Source organism: Amia ocellicauda, chromosome 13 (assembly GCF_036373705.1).
Source record: "Amia ocellicauda isolate fAmiCal2 chromosome 13, fAmiCal2.hap1, whole genome shotgun sequence".
In the NCBI taxonomy this organism is placed as follows: Eukaryota; Metazoa; Chordata; class Actinopteri; order Amiiformes; family Amiidae; genus Amia; species Amia ocellicauda.
This window is the reverse complement of record NC_089862.1, coordinates 26,408,189-26,427,074: the sequence shown is the minus strand read 5'-3', so window position 1 is coordinate 26,427,074 and position 18,886 is coordinate 26,408,189. Positions and strand designations below refer to the sequence as shown.

General features: G+C 36.5%; 1 protein-coding gene across 6 annotated transcripts in view; it reads left to right on the top strand.

Annotated features, from left to right (window-relative positions):
• Positions 1-18,886, top strand: part of LOC136766680 (receptor-type tyrosine-protein phosphatase delta) — a 634,939-nt gene that overhangs the window by 282,348 nt on the left and 333,705 nt on the right. For all 6 annotated transcript variants that reach the window (XM_066720365.1, XM_066720369.1, XM_066720368.1 and 3 more), the window contains exon 7: positions 5,245-5,293. The gene's annotated coding sequence lies outside the window, so the exon portion shown is untranslated. The remainder of the gene's footprint in view (positions 1-5,244; positions 5,294-18,886) is intronic.

The window sequence follows — 18,886 nt, the reverse complement described above, 5'->3', positions numbered from 1 at the left end:
CTCAGCTCGTTACCTGTATAAGAGACACCTGTCCACAGAAGCAATCAATCAATCAGATTCCAAACTCTCCACCATGGCCAAGACCAAAGAGCTGTCCAAGGATGTCAGGGACAAGATTGTAGACCTACACAAGGCTGGAATGGGCTACAAGACCATCGCCAAGCAGCTTGGTGAGAAGGTGACAACAGTTGGTGCGATTATTCGCAAATGAAAGAAACACAAAATAACTGTCAGTCTCCCTCGGTCTGGGGCTCCATGCAAGATCTCACCTCGTGGAGTTTCAATGATCAGGAGAACGGTGAGGAATCAGCCCAGAACTACATGGGAGGATCTTGTTAATGATCTCAAGGCAGCTGGGACCATAGTCATCAAGAAAACAATTGGTAACACACTACGCCGTGAAGGACTGAAATCCTGCAGCGTCCGCAAGGTCCCCCTGCTCAAGAAAGCACATGTACAGGCCCGTCTGAAATTTGCCAATGAACATCTGAATGATTCAGAGGAGAACTGGGTGGTGGTCAGATGAGACCAAAATCGAGCTCTTTGGCATCAACTCAACTCGCCGTGTTTGGAGGAGGAGGAATGACCACAAGAACACCATCCCCACCGTCAAACATGGAGGTGGAACATTATGCTTTGGGGGTGTTTTTCTGCTAAGGGGACAGGACAACTGCACCGCATCAAAGGGACGATGGACGGGGCCATGTACCGTCAAATCTTGGGTGAGAACCTCCTTCCCTCAGCCAGGGCATTGAAAATGGGTCGTGGATGGGTATTCCAGCATGACAATGACCCAAAACACACAGCCAAGGCAACAAAGGAGTGGCTCAAGAAGAAGCACATTAAGGTCCTGGAGTGGCCTAGCCAGCCTCCAGACCTTAATCCCATAGAAAATCTGTGGAGGGAGCTGAAGGTTCGAGTTGCAAACGTCAGCCTCGAAACCTTAATGACTTGGAGAGGATATGCAAAGAGGAGTGGGACAAAATCCCTCCTGAGATCTGTGCAAACCTGGTGGCCAACTACAAGAAACGTCTGACCTCTGTGATTGCCAACAAGGGTTTTGCCACCAAGTACTAAGTCGAAGGGGTCAAATACTTATTTCCCTCATTAACATGCAAATCAATTTATAACTTTTTTGAAATGCGTTTTTCTGGATTTTTTTGTTGTTATTCTGTCTCTCACTGTTAAAATACACCTACCATTAAAATTATAGACTGATCATTTCTTTGTCAGTGGGCAAACGTACAAAATCAGCAGGGGATCAAATACTTTTTCCCTCACTGTATGACTCTGAAATGGATTTGAGCTCATAGACTACAAACAGATATATAGATTGTTTAAGTATAAAAATTGTATTACCTATTTATAAATGAGGTGAATGATAAATTACAATGTATTAGGCTATTATTATAGCCTATTATTAGTGCCTAAAATGCATGTTAAGCTGGACTCATTACAAAACATGGTTTAATTCTGATATGGCAGCTGCACCCGAAGAACTTCTCACCGATGTTCAGATAGTTGCTTCGGTAACCATGTGACATCACTGGTTTATGATTCAATTGAGAGCTTGGTTGGATTGAAAATGCTAGACAAGGAGACATTTGCATTTAAATATACAACTAATATTAATGTATTTACTAATTTCACATATTTTGAATATGTTTACATGAGTTGTGAATAATTTACTGGTACTTAGTTTTGCATATGAGTAATTTTACTGGAATGCTTCTGAAAATGAGATTCACCCTAAATGTACTCTATGTAATCATCCCTTTAATTTTACTACTATTTTTGTATTATTTCAAGCATAATAATAAGTAACATAATCCATTCACATTAGAAGAAACAACAACTTTATTTTATGCCTAATAAGCACTTAAACATATACAGTAACTATTACAATAATGTTTTAAATTGATATTAAACACTTACTATGAAACATAACTTAATACAAAAAACATTTTTGGTGCATGAATGACAAAATAATCTGGGAGGCCTGTCAGTTTGATATAAAGAAAGTCTAAAATAATAATTGTCCTGTTTTTATTGCATCATTTATTATTTTAGTAAATGAATACATAAATACAAAGCCTTACATGAATTGTACTACTTGGGCTGTTAGAAGAAATAAAGAAAAAATACAATGAAACATGCTGCTTCATGAGAGAACCATTATTTGTTTGCAGAGACATGCTTAAGCACTTTGCCAATAATGTTTAATGCCTCGATTATAAATAGGTAAAATAATGACAACTGCTGAAAGTAAAGTTCATTGCTGTGCTGGGGATTGTTGAATGCCCCATATTAAGGATTTTAATAATCACACACTGTTAGGAAATAGCCAACTGTGGAGAAGTCCTTGATTTATCACTTGGTACTGTATGCAGTATTTTTCCTACCATGTCTAGTTGGTACAGCGTTCAGAAATACAGCTGCCAGTTTAGTTGCAAGTCTGGTAATTTTATATGTTTGTCATTTTCTGTTGTTTTGTAGTATTGTTAAGACTATTACTGTTTGCTAAAATGTACGGGAAAACATTCAATGTACATAACATGTTTATATTAATTTCAATAATCACATGTAATACATGTTGTACCTGCATAGAATTTACTATTCTTTCTGAACATCCTTTCATATATTTGTTTGATTCAATTGCAATGATGTGGAAGGGAGGGTGCACTGGAAAATGTGCAAGGAAATGGAAGCAGCCGTTGTAGTCTTTGTGCCATTTTTGGCTGTCCTGAGTTGTCTGAACTGTTGCTATAGAGATGCTATGGAAAAACTGAATTATAATGTAGGAAGGGTTAAGATCGGGGGCAAAGGAGGTTGTGTTTGGCAGGAGGTGGGTGGGTTATATAATTATGGCCTGCTGCTAGGGGGCACAGAGTCAGCAAAGGAATTAAAGCTGATAAAAAAATAAAAAAATAAAATCTTTGGCTGAACAGCTCTGTGTAATTAGGGATTTAATTAAAATAATTCACCATCATTGGAAAACATAAAATCACTTCAGTATGCAGGCTTTAAAAACTTCTGATGGGTGCAAATCCCTACTGTGGTGTTGTATATGGGATTTCTACGGGATTTCAGTCATTTTTCCTGCATCTGGAGGTCCAGAGTGAAGTGAGGCTATATGAATACTTCAACCTAGAGTGCACCATACCTGAACAAAAGTAATAATGTTCATGAAAAACCAGGTGGTAGTCAGTCTCTTGGTCTCCAGGCTGATTAATTTAACCTTGCTTAACATAAAAAGCATGAACTGATGCAAAATATATTGCATTGGGGACATTATGCCTGTGAATTGTGCTATGCATTAATGTTGCTATAAAATTAAAGAGATGGACTGAAATATCCACAACTTATTTTTTATTTTTTTCAAATTTTACAATGCGCAGTACACCTTTTCGTTATGCTGTGCTGTGAAGAAATAAGTTGTTGAATGAAATCTTGTAACTGGCCCATGTGAATTTAATGACCAAACATGTCCTACAATAAAATGTACAATGCAAATACTGTAAATGATTGAACTAACTGACTGACATTTCTAACAGTTAACTCGCCACATGCTGTTTTGATTGAATCCAGCTTAAGTGTGGCCTGCACCTGTCAAAATAAAACTAGCAAAACTAAAGCTACCTTGTGTCAGATTAAATGCATTACCAGATTTTACAAAAATCTTTCTACTGAACTGACAGACATTTGTTTTATTCAGTGTTGTTTTTGGATTGCATTCTTTTGTAAGAGGCTTCTTATTTTTGGCAAGTGTGCTTTAAACCAGGAGTGATGCTGGCAGGAAATAGTTTAGTTTTTACCTAGTTTTTCAAAAAGTAGCACATAAAAGACTTTCATATTATGTAGGTGTCTCCCACTCAGGTCCTTGAGTGCCGAAATCCTGATTTAATATGGCTGTACATGAGGAACTCTAACCTGAAAAAATCTTAATTGTGACTGATTCAGTACAAAAAAATATTGTGTGTAGTGAACATTTCTTACAGATAAAGACAGATTTTAAACATTGGTTCTGTTTCAAATTGAGAATACTACCCAAAGGGGGATGGGACATTGACACTACCATGGGGAACTCACAATTTTTTTAAAGCTGCCTGTAGACTGCTGTGCACTGCTGTGCACTTGGGCAGATCACAACGACTCTTTGCCATTCACCTGGGTCTCTCTTCTGACTTGTGAGCAAGAAACTTTTCTGATCCCCGTTTTAACACTAGGACCACTATAGCCACATTTTGAGCGTCTTTTGCAAGTCAAATATAAATATCTCTGCGTATGTGAATTTCTACCACATATTCGTTCTTATATGTTACAAAATATTGAGTTAAATACCTATACACATGCATTTCTACACATCATATTATCATATATTATTATTATTATTATTATTATTATTATATATTTTATTAGCAGATGTCACAAAATATACACAATTCAAGAAGTGCACCTGATATACAATATATCTCGCTTGCCTGTCCTTTCTGTCGGTACAGAAAGTTTCTAATGTTCCTTTGGAATCAATCAATCTTGATCTTGTTGCAAACCCAGGTCTTGTGATCAATGCCTTGAGCAGTCACCTGTTTGATCATGTATTCTAATTATTTTATATTAGGTGTATTATTATAATTATTATTATTATGTATTTCTTAGCAGATGCCCTTGTCCAGGGCGACTTACAAAATATAAGAGCAATACAGAGTTTAGAGTTGGCAAAACGTTGACTGGTGTTTATTAGGCTGCTGTTGGCACTTGAATTCAGTATCTATACAGGACTGAGAAGATGTCTCTCACCCTTCAGCTCTCTCACCTGTTATGTGTGATGTTCATATGTAATATGTAAACATATTTAGTTTTATCAAACTCTTTGTTTTTAATTTTCATCACACAGCTGTTTCATAAAGGAGCAGCACATTATGTGGGTGCAGCGGTTAAATGTAATACACAATCTCGGTGGTTCTAGTGTTAAAAGTATTTAACTCAGCGGTAGAGTTGTACAAGCAATATTCTTTATAAGTGGTATTTATAAAGACGTATAGTTTTATTTATTAAACTAAATGACAATTAAATTGCTTGCAAATGTATTAAATTAATACAAATACATTTTACGCTTAATAAAAAGAGATGCTGAGGAAGTTTTTTTATTCTTCTAAGAGGTGCAGCTACTTTGTATGAACAATAATATCTGTCTTTTTGATTATGTCATGATAATTCTTTATGTTTTTACATTTTTTTCAGGTCTCAGGAGAGGGAATGTTCCACTGATATTCAAACCTGCAAACTCAGGGTAAAATTTAATTGTTTCTCGTTGCTTGTTGGGGGTTGTGCATTCCTTATGATGCAGCATAAAGCTAATCCTTATAAATGCCACATGAAATGTATCTTGGAAACTTGTTTGGCACAGGCATATTTACACAGATGAAAAACTGTATCTAGTAATTTTGGTCACTTGAAAATGCATTTGTATCCAAGGGGCTTCTGTTTCCCATTGCCAGCAGAAAATCAGAAGCATGAAGTCAAACTGAGTAATAGCAATTCTAGCTTCAGCATGTTTTTGGCTGTTCTGGTGGTGTTTAGTCTCTTATGGTTTGCTAGTTCTCAGTCCTATTAGTTGTGAGTATTTGAGGGTGGTGAGGTATTATTTAGGTTGTCCAGTTTCAGCAGCTTTAGAAAAATCCATATACATTTTATTGCAAACATTTTATATAAAACATGAAACATATATTTGTCTTACTTCTTACTTCTTGGAGAAAAATACTTAAACGTGAAAAGTGTTATGTGTTTCAGTACTTTTATACGCCATAATATTAGCAGGAGTATTTTCACTAAACAGCTCAAATGGCAAGATTGTTTTGCTTTAATTCTGTTTTTGATTAAAAACAAAAAAAAAGGCGGAATCAATCAGAAAGGCCAATTATTGTCAAAATGATTGTTGGGGAATTACAGGATTGTTATAGTGTCAATAGAACATAATATAATTACATGTTAAATTGTAAGCCATGGAATGTGTTTACAAAAAGATTAAAGAATGTAGGGAGGGTGCTCTCTGGCATATGGACTCCCACAAACATTGCATTGAGCAGTTCAAGGGTTATGACTAGTTTTTATAACAACAGGTTGTGAATGCAACCCCAGATATCTGGAAAATAAAATAATACCGAAAGGGGAAGGGCCTATGTAATTACCATGGGACCCCAGTAAACACATTTTTATAACAAAACTGCCTATTGGTTGGAAGAAAAGAGACTCCCACTCAACCTTGCAGCCTTTGGGTGATATCCTCTTTTTCAATTAACCAATTGTAACATTTCAAGCTGAGAATACTACCCAAAAAGGGGGACCACGCTATAACCAAGCTATGGCAAGGGATGCTAGCAGCAGATTGGTAAAGGAACCTGTTCCAAAGCAAGGGCCTCAACTTAACCAGGCCTTATATATATGCAAGTAAGAACAATGGACTCTTCATGAGCTTTAGTAAAACCAAATTATTTTTCAACACCTTAGTATAAAATAAAAAAAATTGAAGGAGATACAATTAAAGAAGAAGTCAACAATTATGTCTACCTTCAGCGCAGATGGAGATCTTATAGAAGAAATTAAAAGAAGTCAATTTGGCATGGAGTACATTTGGAAGAAACAACACACTATTAAAAGGAAACCTGAACCTTTTAACCAAATGCAAAAATTACACAGAGACTCCAAGCATCACCAAAAAAAATGTATGCCTGGGATAAAAAGAAGACAGGAAAACAGATAAAAGGATCTGAGAATGAACAATAGTATGTGGAATCATTGGATGAGTGAGGATGTTAAAATGACAATGGGCTGGACACATTGCAAGAAGAAGATATTACAGATGGTGTGTTTTGTGCTCTAGAAGGGGAAGATGAGATCAGAAGCTTTGCTGACATAAACTGGAAAAGAGATGTTGTAGATCGAAACAAGTGGAAACATCTTGGGGAGGCCTTCATGGAGCAGCACATTGAGAAAAACTGACACTGATGGTGATAACATATAGATATATTTTAATCTGAAATGCAGGAAGTAGTGTCATTCCTACCATAAGGTTCCACACATATTATGTCACTGATTTGTAGATGCTGATGGGCTGTATGAGTCTATGGAAAGTAGTTACAGGTCAAATATATTGTGTATACAATATAACATATTTTTGAAACAGTGGGCATTTGAAAGGTAAAGAACCAAGGAAATGTACATAACAGATCAGATGTAGCAGCAATGTATTTTTCCTTCTGGCACTAAAGTGTCAGCTGGTTAGGAGCATATATATTGACTGGTTCATCTTCTCATTTGACAAGAAAGTGTCAGATGCTGAAGAGTTGTTTTTTACGCATGGCTTCACATGGAAAGCTCTGACCGCTGGGATGGTGCAGTTTGTGCTCACAGGAGATATGGTCTGTCAGTCTGAATTCAGCCGTCACCTTATAGAGCTTGTTGATAAAGCTGTTCACCTCAAATTCTCAGGGTTTCTATGAACAGCTCTTAAGGCCTTGTAGTAAAATATATGTACTTTTAGTATGCCACCTGAATACAAGAGATTTCAAGAGGTGTTGTATTTTTGACCCATGGAAGGATTTCCTTGAGACAATTATATTTGGTTTATAATTTGAAATGAATGACTCACACAACTGCTTAGAGCACCACCAGATGATGAGTGCTTTATCATTTTTGCTTTGCTTTCTTTATAACATCTACTGATATCTTTCGAGTTGAGGATTCTACCCAATGGGGGAGGGACCTATTATGTTACCATGGGACCTCAGTGAATGTAGTTTATATAACAAAGCTGCCTCTTGGCCATTGTGTGCTGTTACACAAGAAGCACTCCCCTTCTTGTACAGTGAGGGAAAAAAAGTATTTGATCCCCTGCTGATTTTGTACGTTTGCCCACTGACAAAGAAATTATCAGTCTATAATTTTAATGGTAGGTGTATTTTAACAGTGAGAGACAGAATAACAACAAAAAAATCCACAAAAACGCATTTCAAAAAAGTTATAAATTGATTTGCATTTTAATGAGTGAAATAAGTATTGGATCCCCTATCAATCAGCAAGATTTCTGGTTCCCAGGTGTCTTTTATACAGGTAACGAGCTGAGATTAGGAGCACTCTCTTAAAGGGAGTGCTCCTAATCTCAGCTCGTTACCTGTATATAAGACACCTGTCCACAGAAGCAATCAATCAATCAGATTCCAAACTCTCCACCATGGCCAAGACCAAAGAGCTGTCCAAGGATGTCAGGGACAAGATTGTAGACCTACACAAGGCTGGAATGGGCTACAAGACCATCGCCAAGCAGCTTGTTGAGAAGGTGACAACAGTTGGTGCGATTATTCACAAATGGAAGAAACACAAAATAACTGTCAGTCTCCCTCGGTCTGGGGCTCCATGCAAGATCTCACCTCTTGGAGTTTCAATGATCACAAGAACGGTGAGGAATCAGCCCAGAACTACACGGGAGGATCTTGTTAATGATCTCAAGGCAGCTGGGACCATAGTCACCAAGAAAACAATTGGTAACACACTATGCCGTGAAGGACTGGAATCCTGCAGCGTCTGCAAGGTCCCCCTGCTCAAGAAAGCACATGTACAGGCCCGTCTGAAGTTTGCCAATGAACATCTGAATGATTCAGAGGAGAACTGGGTGAAAGTGTTGTGGTCAGATGAGACCAAAATCGAGCTCTTTGGCATCAATTCAACTCGCCGTATTTGGAGGAGGAGGAATGACCACAAGAACACCATCTCCACCGTCAAACATGGAGGTGGAACATTATGCTTTGGGGGTGTTTTTCTGCTAAGGGGACAGGACAACTGCACCGCATCAAAGGGACGATGGACGGGGCCATGTACCGTCAAATCTTGGGTGAGAACCTCCTTCCCTCAGCCAGGGCATTGAAAATGGGTCGTGGATGGGTATTCCAGCATGACAATGACCCAAAACACACAGCCAAGGCAACAAAGGAGTGGCTCAAGAAGAAGCACATTAAGGTCCTGGAGTGGCCTAGCCAGTCTCCAGACCTTAATCCCATATAAAATCTGTGGAGGGAGCTGAAGGTTCGAGTTGCCAAACGTCAGCCTTGAAACCTTAATGACTTGGAGAGGATCTGCAAAGAAGAGTGGGACAAAATCCCTCCTGAGATCTGTGCAAACCTGGTGGCCAACTACAAGAAACATCTGACCTCTGTGATTGCCAACAAGGGTTTTGCCACCAAGTACTAAGTCAAAGGGGTCAAATACTTATTTCCCTCATTAACATGCAAATCAATTTATAACTTTTTTGAAATGTGTTTTTCTGGATTTTTTTGTTGTTATTCTGTCTCTCACTGTTAAAATACACCTACCATTAAAATTATAGACTTATCATTTCTTTGTCAGTGGCAAACGTACAAAATCAGCAGGGGATCAAATACTTTTTTCTCTCACTGTATAAAGATTATGATGCAGTATGTTTTATAGTTTACATAGGGCATGAGCAAACTGTGTTCTTAACAAATCAAACCAAGGAGCATAGTTGTTCATGTAATTATCAGGATTGTGTACTACGATTTATTTTTTAAGGGGGTTACTTAAATAACTTGAATAATAACTTGATAATGTGAATGCAGACAAAGTAAGTAATATCTATTTACATGGTTTGAATAACAGATGTTAATATTACCCCAAAAATTAAAGTTTAATATGAAAACACAAATAAGTGGATTTCTAATAATATAACATTATGCATCCCCACATTTACAAGTATTTAAGCAATATACCTGCACATTTCTCTTCATTGTTAACATCTCTTTTCCTAGAGCAGTTTATCTGATGCTGTGATGGTAGTGCAGGGCAAATATAAGCAGCTAGGCAGATGCCCCAACAGATGCTAAATTCTTAGATTCCCATCGAGAAAAAATAGAAATGGCATCAATGCACACAAGACCAACGCAATTACTTGTGGGGGTTTGTGGAAATAGGATGAGGAGTTAGGTTAATTGTTTAAGTTTACAGTCTGTTGCTTCTGTCAGGTAGGCCTGGCTAAAGATCTCGGTTTGATTTCAAGCTTCTTTCAGATCACTATTGACTGTCCACAACAAAGAAACATGTACTGATTTATACATTTGAATGTCCAAACTCTTTAAGAGTTAAATAAATACATGATGGGAATTAAACATATAGATTATTATAGATATATAGATTTGTAATTTGTTTACCTTTTAAATATTATTGTAGTGTAGTATTTATTTATTTATTGGTCTGTTAACTTGTTTGTTTTATTAACTATTCAAGTGGGCACTTAGACATTGCTACACATCCACCAACTGGAGTCCTAAGTCACCCACTTGGCAAAGCCTTTAAATCATGTTAAAATGGTTCCTAGCCTACCATCTGCCAGGATCCAGTTAGACAGTGTGGGTAGACACAGGTCCCCACAAATGATTGTATTTAATCTGAACTGGGCACTGGGTAAAAACAAAAATTGGGCATTGTGGATCTAAATGACCAGACAATGTTACCGGCAAAAATAATATAATATGAGGGAGCAAATAAGAAGGCATGCAAGGTTTCTATCTGATTAAGTTTGTTTGATTAACTCCTAAGCTTAAAATTCCCAGTTCATTTCTATTCTCACTGAGGCGATGGATAGGTGAGGAGGGCTGATGATTAATACGCATCTTTCAGATTCCGATGCTTTCAGCCGTGGACAAAAGTTTGCACAATCTTTTCGAAGAAGAACTTTAAATAAATAATTATGAATTATATGAAATAATTATCATATTCACACAAAATGTCAGGGAAGATGTTTTAATAATAAAATGACATTTAAAAATAGTGCACACTAAATTGCTGTTAAAATAATTACATTAAACAATACAGTGGAAATAAAGATGAAAGTCTGAACATTATTTTTTAATTTATTTGCAAAACCTATTAACTGTGTAGATCCCATCCAGTGAGTCAATGTAAACAACAGATGCTGCCTGATATCTGTTAGTGCTTATGGCCAGTCAATCAGGAAAATCATACCTCCTATTTCGTCTTGTCCAGACTTAGCACCCCATGTGTTTGTTATGTTTGGACAGCATGATCCCAGAATGCAGTTTGTGCTTTGAAGACTCAATCAGTACTCCTTCATGGGAATAATGTTAATGTTGTTTATGTTCTGTCACACATTGTTGAGAGGTGGCCATTTTTATAGTGAAAGAAGCTTTGTTGTTGTTTGTTTTTTCCATTATACCTTAATAGTTCATATATATATATATATATATATATATATATATATATATATGAAACAGTGAGGAATGCTGGTGATATATTGAATAGTACAGTATATGCATATTTAAGATATGCTCTCCAGTGTTTAATCTGTTGTTATTTATTCAATCTACTCTTCCTAATCCATGATTGCTTTATAGCTGAATTATAAGTTAAATACTCCACAAAATGAAAATGAAAGTGTCCTCTAAAGCCCAGGGAATAAATCAGATATTTCTGAACAGTAGGTTTAATAAACATGAGTTGGTAGAAGGTTACTGGGTGCTAAATGTGACAACAAAACATGGTATCACACCACTAAGGAGGTGAGACAAGAGCAGATGAATAAGAAAATGTCTGATGAATGAGGGACAGACAAAAGAAATAACATATACAGTGTAACACTTTAAGATGTTAAGTGTAATAATGGGAAGCACAGTGAGGACCCTTCAGTGTCTGGCATATGGGATTGGGTCAGTAGCCACTTCCAGGTATTGAACAAGGATGTGCATTAAGAATCTGTCATTAGTAAATGGAGAACAAAACCTTTTACTTCCCACTCTCATGCGTTTACAGACCTGCTCTGTATTCCAAGTAGAGCAGACATCCAGTTTGCTGGTTTGAACTCCTCCATTATGTTTCAACAGAAATACTCCATGAAGAGTCTTATGGTTCAATCAGCACACTAGCTGTGCATTATTAAACTCATTAATTCTGAAACAAATGCTGTGGAAAGTAGAAGGCGTTCTGAACATCACATGGCACATGAAGAAAACCATGCCTCCCCAGCTTGTCTGATTTTTATATGTATTTGTTTCCCTTTCAGTGCTTAGGCCCACATTTTATTTGATGTTAAAATAAAAAGTATACATTTAATACTGTCCTAAAAAAAAACAAAAAAAAAAACATTTACAAGCCAGTGTTTCAATGCTCAAGTGTAATGGGTGAAAATGGCTATGAGGTAAAGATCTGTCAATTTAAATTGTTATGTAGATAAGAGATGTCACGTTACACAGTTTGTGCAGCCAAACTCCACAAGACCACCGTTCACACAATGCATTTGTTTAAAAAAGTTTTGGGACAACAGGTCTAATTGTATTTAAACACTCTTTGGGAAAATGTGCATTTGACAATCAGGAGGAAATGTGAACAGGAATCCATTCAGATTTGTTAGGTTGTTAGGTAACGTGCACAGAGAAACAGGAAAGATTATAAATTTACCATAGGTACAGATTTACTTTCTACTTATCTAGCAGGCTGGTGTAAATTCTGTTGTGACTGCTCTGACACAAAAATGGCTTATGATTGTCTCAGCGACAATAATGTCATTTTAAAGTGATGGTGTCTACAGTTAACCTCAGCAGACCAAAGGATGTCTCTTTCCATTGAAATTACAAGCTGACAGCAAAAGCTAAAAAAAAAAAAAAAGCTATTCAGTGTTCACCAACAAACAGAAGACAGGAAAAGTATTTAATTCAACCAATTCTACATTTTAAAATAGCTATTTTACACTTTTTTTTAACTTAGAATGTCTCTTCATGTCTTCTTTCCTTGGTGGCTCAACAGCTAAAAGCCCCTGCTGTGAGCACACATTTGGTCCTGTAGTCCAATGATGGCTGCTTTGAATCTGTCACTAGCAGACTGTGATTGCTTTTTACATTGGATTGACAGCCATTGGGGTTTGGTGGGTTGAAAGCCAGCCAGGGTTTTCTAGGCTTGCCGCACTATGTCTACCCCTGTTTCTGGAAGAGCCACTGTGAGTTTGCAGTGTTTCCATTGAGTATTGGTCCTCTCTCTTATACCTTTGCTTTGTTGTTTGCGTTGTGCAAAAATAATTGGATCACCTGACAGCAGATTTCATGCATATGTGTATGTTGTCTGCACCTCTGTAAGGATTACTTTGACACATCTTGTTTAATTAAATTCAGTTTGCTTTTAATATTCCTGTTTTAAGTAATGAATTACAGTCTTCAAGAGAACGTGCCAAAAATGCCAGGGTGCGCCAGCTCCAAAGCCGGTTTCAGTGTATTTAATTCCATTTCAGTCTAGAATTCTCTTTCTACTTCCTTCTACCCTTAGAATCCCTCCTATGCCCCTTTTCTCTGTGTATCTAACATGAAATGCACTGTTCTAATGAAAAGTCATTTAATGTATGAGACAAACATGAACAGGTGGGCTTGTGTTGCAAGTATTCCTCCCTGAATTGTAAAGGCCAGGAAATGGGGAAATGGGTGATTCAATAAAAAAAGTGACTCATTTCATAAAACTTGAAATCTAATGAGCCAGATAAAGACCTGCTTTAAAGTTTTTCTTTCCTGAATGGTGTCAGATATGGCTACCATCAACATAAATGTAGAGCAATGTTGTTGGTCAGAGCATTACAACCCAGGGGGAGAATGTCAGTTTCACTAGAACAGGCAGTATAATACATCCATTTTAACCTTCCACCTAGTATATCCAGAAAGGAAATGTACACATGACTGAACCAGGGAAGGTGATTCAAGTTTGCTGATTTGTAGGCCAGTGAGAAGCAGCATGCAGTACAATCTCGCATTGATTTTGTGCATCATCTTAGTTCACTTGATTCTGCCTAGCAACAATATCTGCTTGCACCTATCATCTAATTAAATTGGAATGATTTAAAAAAAAAAATATATATATATATATATATATATATATATATATGTGTGTGTGTGTGTGTGTTGCTGTTCTACATATTGACATATTTGTTCTCTAATGCTAATATCTTGTCTGAGATGCACTTATGGAATAAAATGAATACTGTTTTTTCTCTGTCAGGTGGGTGTTTTGAATTCACAGCAGATGGCATCATTTTGTTGTAGTTCACGTGCTCCAAATTGAAAAACATCTTTGTAAAGTTTTAATAAAAGATAGTTAGCAATGAAGGAATGTGAAGTAGCATCCATTTCAATCAGAAACCACTGCTTGGTGGAAAAAATTTGCAAGGAATTTGAACAGAACAAATATTGGATTATTGTATAGTGACTCTGTGGAAGCTGCGCTCCATACCTTAGTAACATTGAATGCACTTTTAAGTTGAGAATAGTACCCAAAAGGCATGTGACATACCCCACCCCCTTTGGGTAGTATTCTTAAATTTAATTGATTACGATAGGTTGCAAATGCAACCCCGGTTATCTGAAAAATGAAAAATTGTCATAGATGGCTGTGATGGCGTAGATGAGTCTTTGACTCCGGTAAAAAGCGTCAGTAGATAAAGCAGGCAGCAGGGGGGGGGTTTGCATGTGTGACTTTGTTAGACAATTGTGTTTACTGAGAAACCATGGAAATGTTACTGTCCCACCCCCTTTGGGTAATATTCTCTTTTTGAGGTAACCGGTGTTGCATTTGCAACCTATCATTTCAAAATTGGTAAAATAACACATCTTGCTATACTAATGTAAATATTAGGCAGTGGTTATTGTGCAATAATTTGAGAAGTGTACAATGGCTGCCATAAAATTGCAATGAAATCCCCTTTGGACCATTCTATTTGAGAACTTTGCCAAGGTTTCTAATATGAGGGTTAACACACGCGTTAACACAAGAACAACCTTACTGTAACTAAGCTAATCCTCAGATACAAACCCAAGGCACTGAACAGCTAAACACAATAACTGAGTCCAAGTAAAGATTTGACTGTTTTAATTAAGCCATGGGGTTTTAAAAGAAGACATGCTTCACAGACTTTGCCACCTGACTTCCCTGGCTCAGTGAAACAATAAACTGCAGGGCACTTTGCAAATTAAAATAGATGCATTTGTAGACATCAGGTGTTTAGTATTTATTTATTTATTTCTTGTTTGTTTGTTTGTTTTGCTTTGTTTTTGTTTCCAAAGCAGTCTGTTTCATTCTCTTCCTCTCAACCATTCAACAGACATTTCCTTTTCTGTCATACAAAGTGAATACCTTTTCATAATATAGCATGGAAGTTGCCTATTGTAAATCACTAATTGGCATATCCTCCCTAGACTACAGTTTCATGAATCCATCATATTATACAACAGTTGATAGATTGAGCAACCACAATCCTAAGCTAAATACTTTGGAGAACTTAAATGCAGCATGTGAAGCTATCAAGTCTAGCATGACTATGGGGTTTAAAGTCTGTATGAAACTGTATAGTTAGACCATAAATCTTACGCTAAATTAAAGCACTTAATTACTCACATTAAGAAAACCAACCATCAACAATCATTAATATTTTAATAATGAAATGAGACTGAATCTCTTATTTCAAAACTGGGTTATAAAAAAACAACCACTTCTTATTAAAGATATGTTTTAATCCAAATGTTTTGTTCATACTTCTGTTTTTCAAGACCTTACCCGTCAGACTGTGAGTCCAATTATGAGAGTAAGCTGGAGTAACAAAGCCAGTGCTCAAGAGTAACAGCATAAAGTTAATGCCTTTTAAACAGGATCATTTATATCCTCTATGGATGACGCTAATTTCTGGGCTGGATTGTTCGAGGGAAAATCAGATGAATTTCATGATTACTGTATCAGATTCAAGCATTCAAGTGGAATCTAATCCCAGTATCACTAGCCAGGGAATGTTACGTTCCTTCTAATAATTTGCTTTGTCAAATGTAGATTCCCTATTTGAAGTCTACCAAGAAAAATGATATCAGCCAAGCAGACATGGACAGGGCATCCAGGTTATTCAACATGAATAAAGCTTCTATGCTTTATAATTTTCTGCTAAAGTAATAAAGAAAATTGTTTCATAGAAGATGTGTTAATGTTTGTTAAACTTTTGCTCCCATTTTGTTCTCTCTTTTGAAAGGTTAAGAGCATATCCATACAATGTAGGATCAAGTAATGCTGCATGTTTGCCCATGTTTATCATGCATTTGCACACTGTCAAGCAACAGAGCTCTGCTTTTGAAACATTATTTTAGATATGTGTTATTAATTTATTTAAATATGTACAGTGCTGTGCAAAAGTTTTAAGCAGGTGTGAAAAAATGCTGTAAAGTAAGAATGCTTTCAAAAATAGACATGTTAATAAATTATATTTATCAATATAATCTATTAACATGTCTGTTATTGAAAGCATTCTTATTTTACAGCATTTTTTCACACCTGCCTAAAACCTTTGCACAGTACTGTATATATTTGTGGTTTCCATACATTCAAATTAATTTGAATACATTGTTCTTGAAAAGTGAAAAAAAGCCTCTAATATACAGAATGGCAAATACACATTTTCACTGGTCTTCACTGACCTGAATTTTTTTAAATAACATTTATTGCAATTTCATTCATTTAAATTAATGGTATATAATGAATTATAGTGAGACAATCACAGATGTTAATCCTCACCAATCAACCAATAAGGTTGTGGGTGCGATGGGTATTAGTCACTAATTGCTGCCTGAAGCCTAGCATTTAGAAACATTCAGTTGAAGTTTTAAAATCCCTAAACCACATGAAACAATTGCAGTAATGATTAGGAGATTCATAAAAAATAATTTAGTGTGTAACTTGAATGTAATAGGGAGTAGCTTCCCTGTGAAACATAATGCAGTGTTCTTCAGTGTCCTGCAGGTAATTTGTTACAGTCCAATTTTATTGGGTTCTAACAGTATTAAAAGAAAGGTTCCTCTAGTTCTAAAACGATAGGTTGCGTATGCAACCATGGTTATCTGAGAAAAGAAGCACTGCCCAAGGGTTGCAAGGTCGCGCAGGAGTTCTAGCTCCCGGCACAAAGAGGAAGTCTTTGTGCAGATGTCATCTTTTATACAAACAGGAAGCAGAAGGGTCCTGTTTGAGTGACGGGCACAAGGGCCAATGGCAGCTTTGATAGACAAAAGTCTTCAATGCGTTCCACGATGCGTGCTGAAAACCCGTCCCCTTTGGGCAGTGCTTCTAACTCGAAAGATAAGCACGGTTCTATGTGTCTGTATGTGTTATAGTTTATAATTAAGATACATATCATTCTTCCAGATTGAGTCCACCATATAAAAAACTTTTAAAAATGCAAAATCTACTTGCAGTCTCCCCTGCGGATTAAGCCCCTCTTTTGTTGGAGTTAAAAATATATCTGGATTTAGGTAAAAATATAGACTGGATTTACTTGTTACTTCTAGTGAGGAAGAAAAATATGGTGATATTTTTTCTGCTTTCCAGTAAGTAAAGACATGGCACATCTGAACTAACAAGAGAGAGCTTATGTGGTGGTTTGACATCCACCATTATGTATTAGGTTTAAATGTTACATTTAAGTTGCTTATATGGTGGACTCGGAAGAGTGGTATGCATCTTATACACTGTAGCAACAAATTAAGATGCATAAAACCATGATTTTAGAACTAGTGGGACCTTTCCTTTAATGTCTAATACAGTAGGTAATGTCATCTGATAATTGACCTTGGCTTTCGTTAAGCCATTTATTTAAGACTTTACCTTTGGCTCAGAGTGCTTAACTTCAATCCACATTCAATTATCAATCAATAAAAACGTCTGCAACCAGGTATTAAAGCTCTGTTAAGACGTGGCTTTTAGAATATCACCAAAAAGTCAAGGAAGACAATTTATGCACAGAGTTGTGTAAATTAAAACACTATTTGTATTGGAACCTGCTACCACTGAAGGGCGTTTTTTGTTTAATTTTGCTTTTTAGAAAAACGTCAGCATGGAAATGATGACTGTATTGAATCTTAACATAAATTGTGCTTAACAGTCAACATTATAATATAAACTATATATAAACTACACTATAAACATTTTAAAACAATTGTAATAAAGTAAAAGGGATTAGTTCATAATATTTTTTCCAGGATTTAAAAACCCAACCTGTGTCTACAAATAGGATGAATGACAATGCAAAACATTACCTTTGAAAGACGGAATCTATGCCATTCACTGTTAACAGTCGTAATTTATGGGATTAGGCAAAGCTCTGAGAACTGTGCTCGTTCAGGAAGACGGATGCAATGGGCTTAATTTGCGATAATGGTAACAATGGTTTCTGTTGGTACATATGGACGAAAAAGAAGTTCTGACAAATTGTGTTAGATTTTAGTAATTTCAAGACTAAATGATGCTTTTATTTTGATGCTATCCCGCACTCTGGCTGCCATTCTGAATTCTCAAAGTAGCTTTCTGATCGAAAATCTGGTGATGTACAACTCTGAATGAAATTAAACAGTGAAGAAAGACTGGCACACAATGAAAGAAAAGGCTAACATGTACATCTTTGATAGAAAAAGGGTCTTTTCAAGTCATTGCTTCATTCAAAGTACGTGCAATGGACAATATTATGAACTACAGGAGATTGTAATCAGATACCTGCTATTCATGGTATCGGTAAGTTAGAAGCGAAAAAAGCCTTGGTTTCATCAGCTTGGAACCAGATCAACAAAAGATTTTTTTGAACATGAATGTGGGGCTCACAAGGGTACTTTGTGATCTGAGATAAACAGCTCAGAGAAAGAGAAAAAATAAGGGACATTGTACATTGGTTTACAATTTAGAAGACTGGTATTCTGTCTCAGATGACAATGGCTTATGATTGTCCTTTGCTTTTCAGAGCCCCTGATTTGGACGAAATCCTAAAAAATTGTGAAGAAGCTTTAACATGAAAGTCTAAATACTG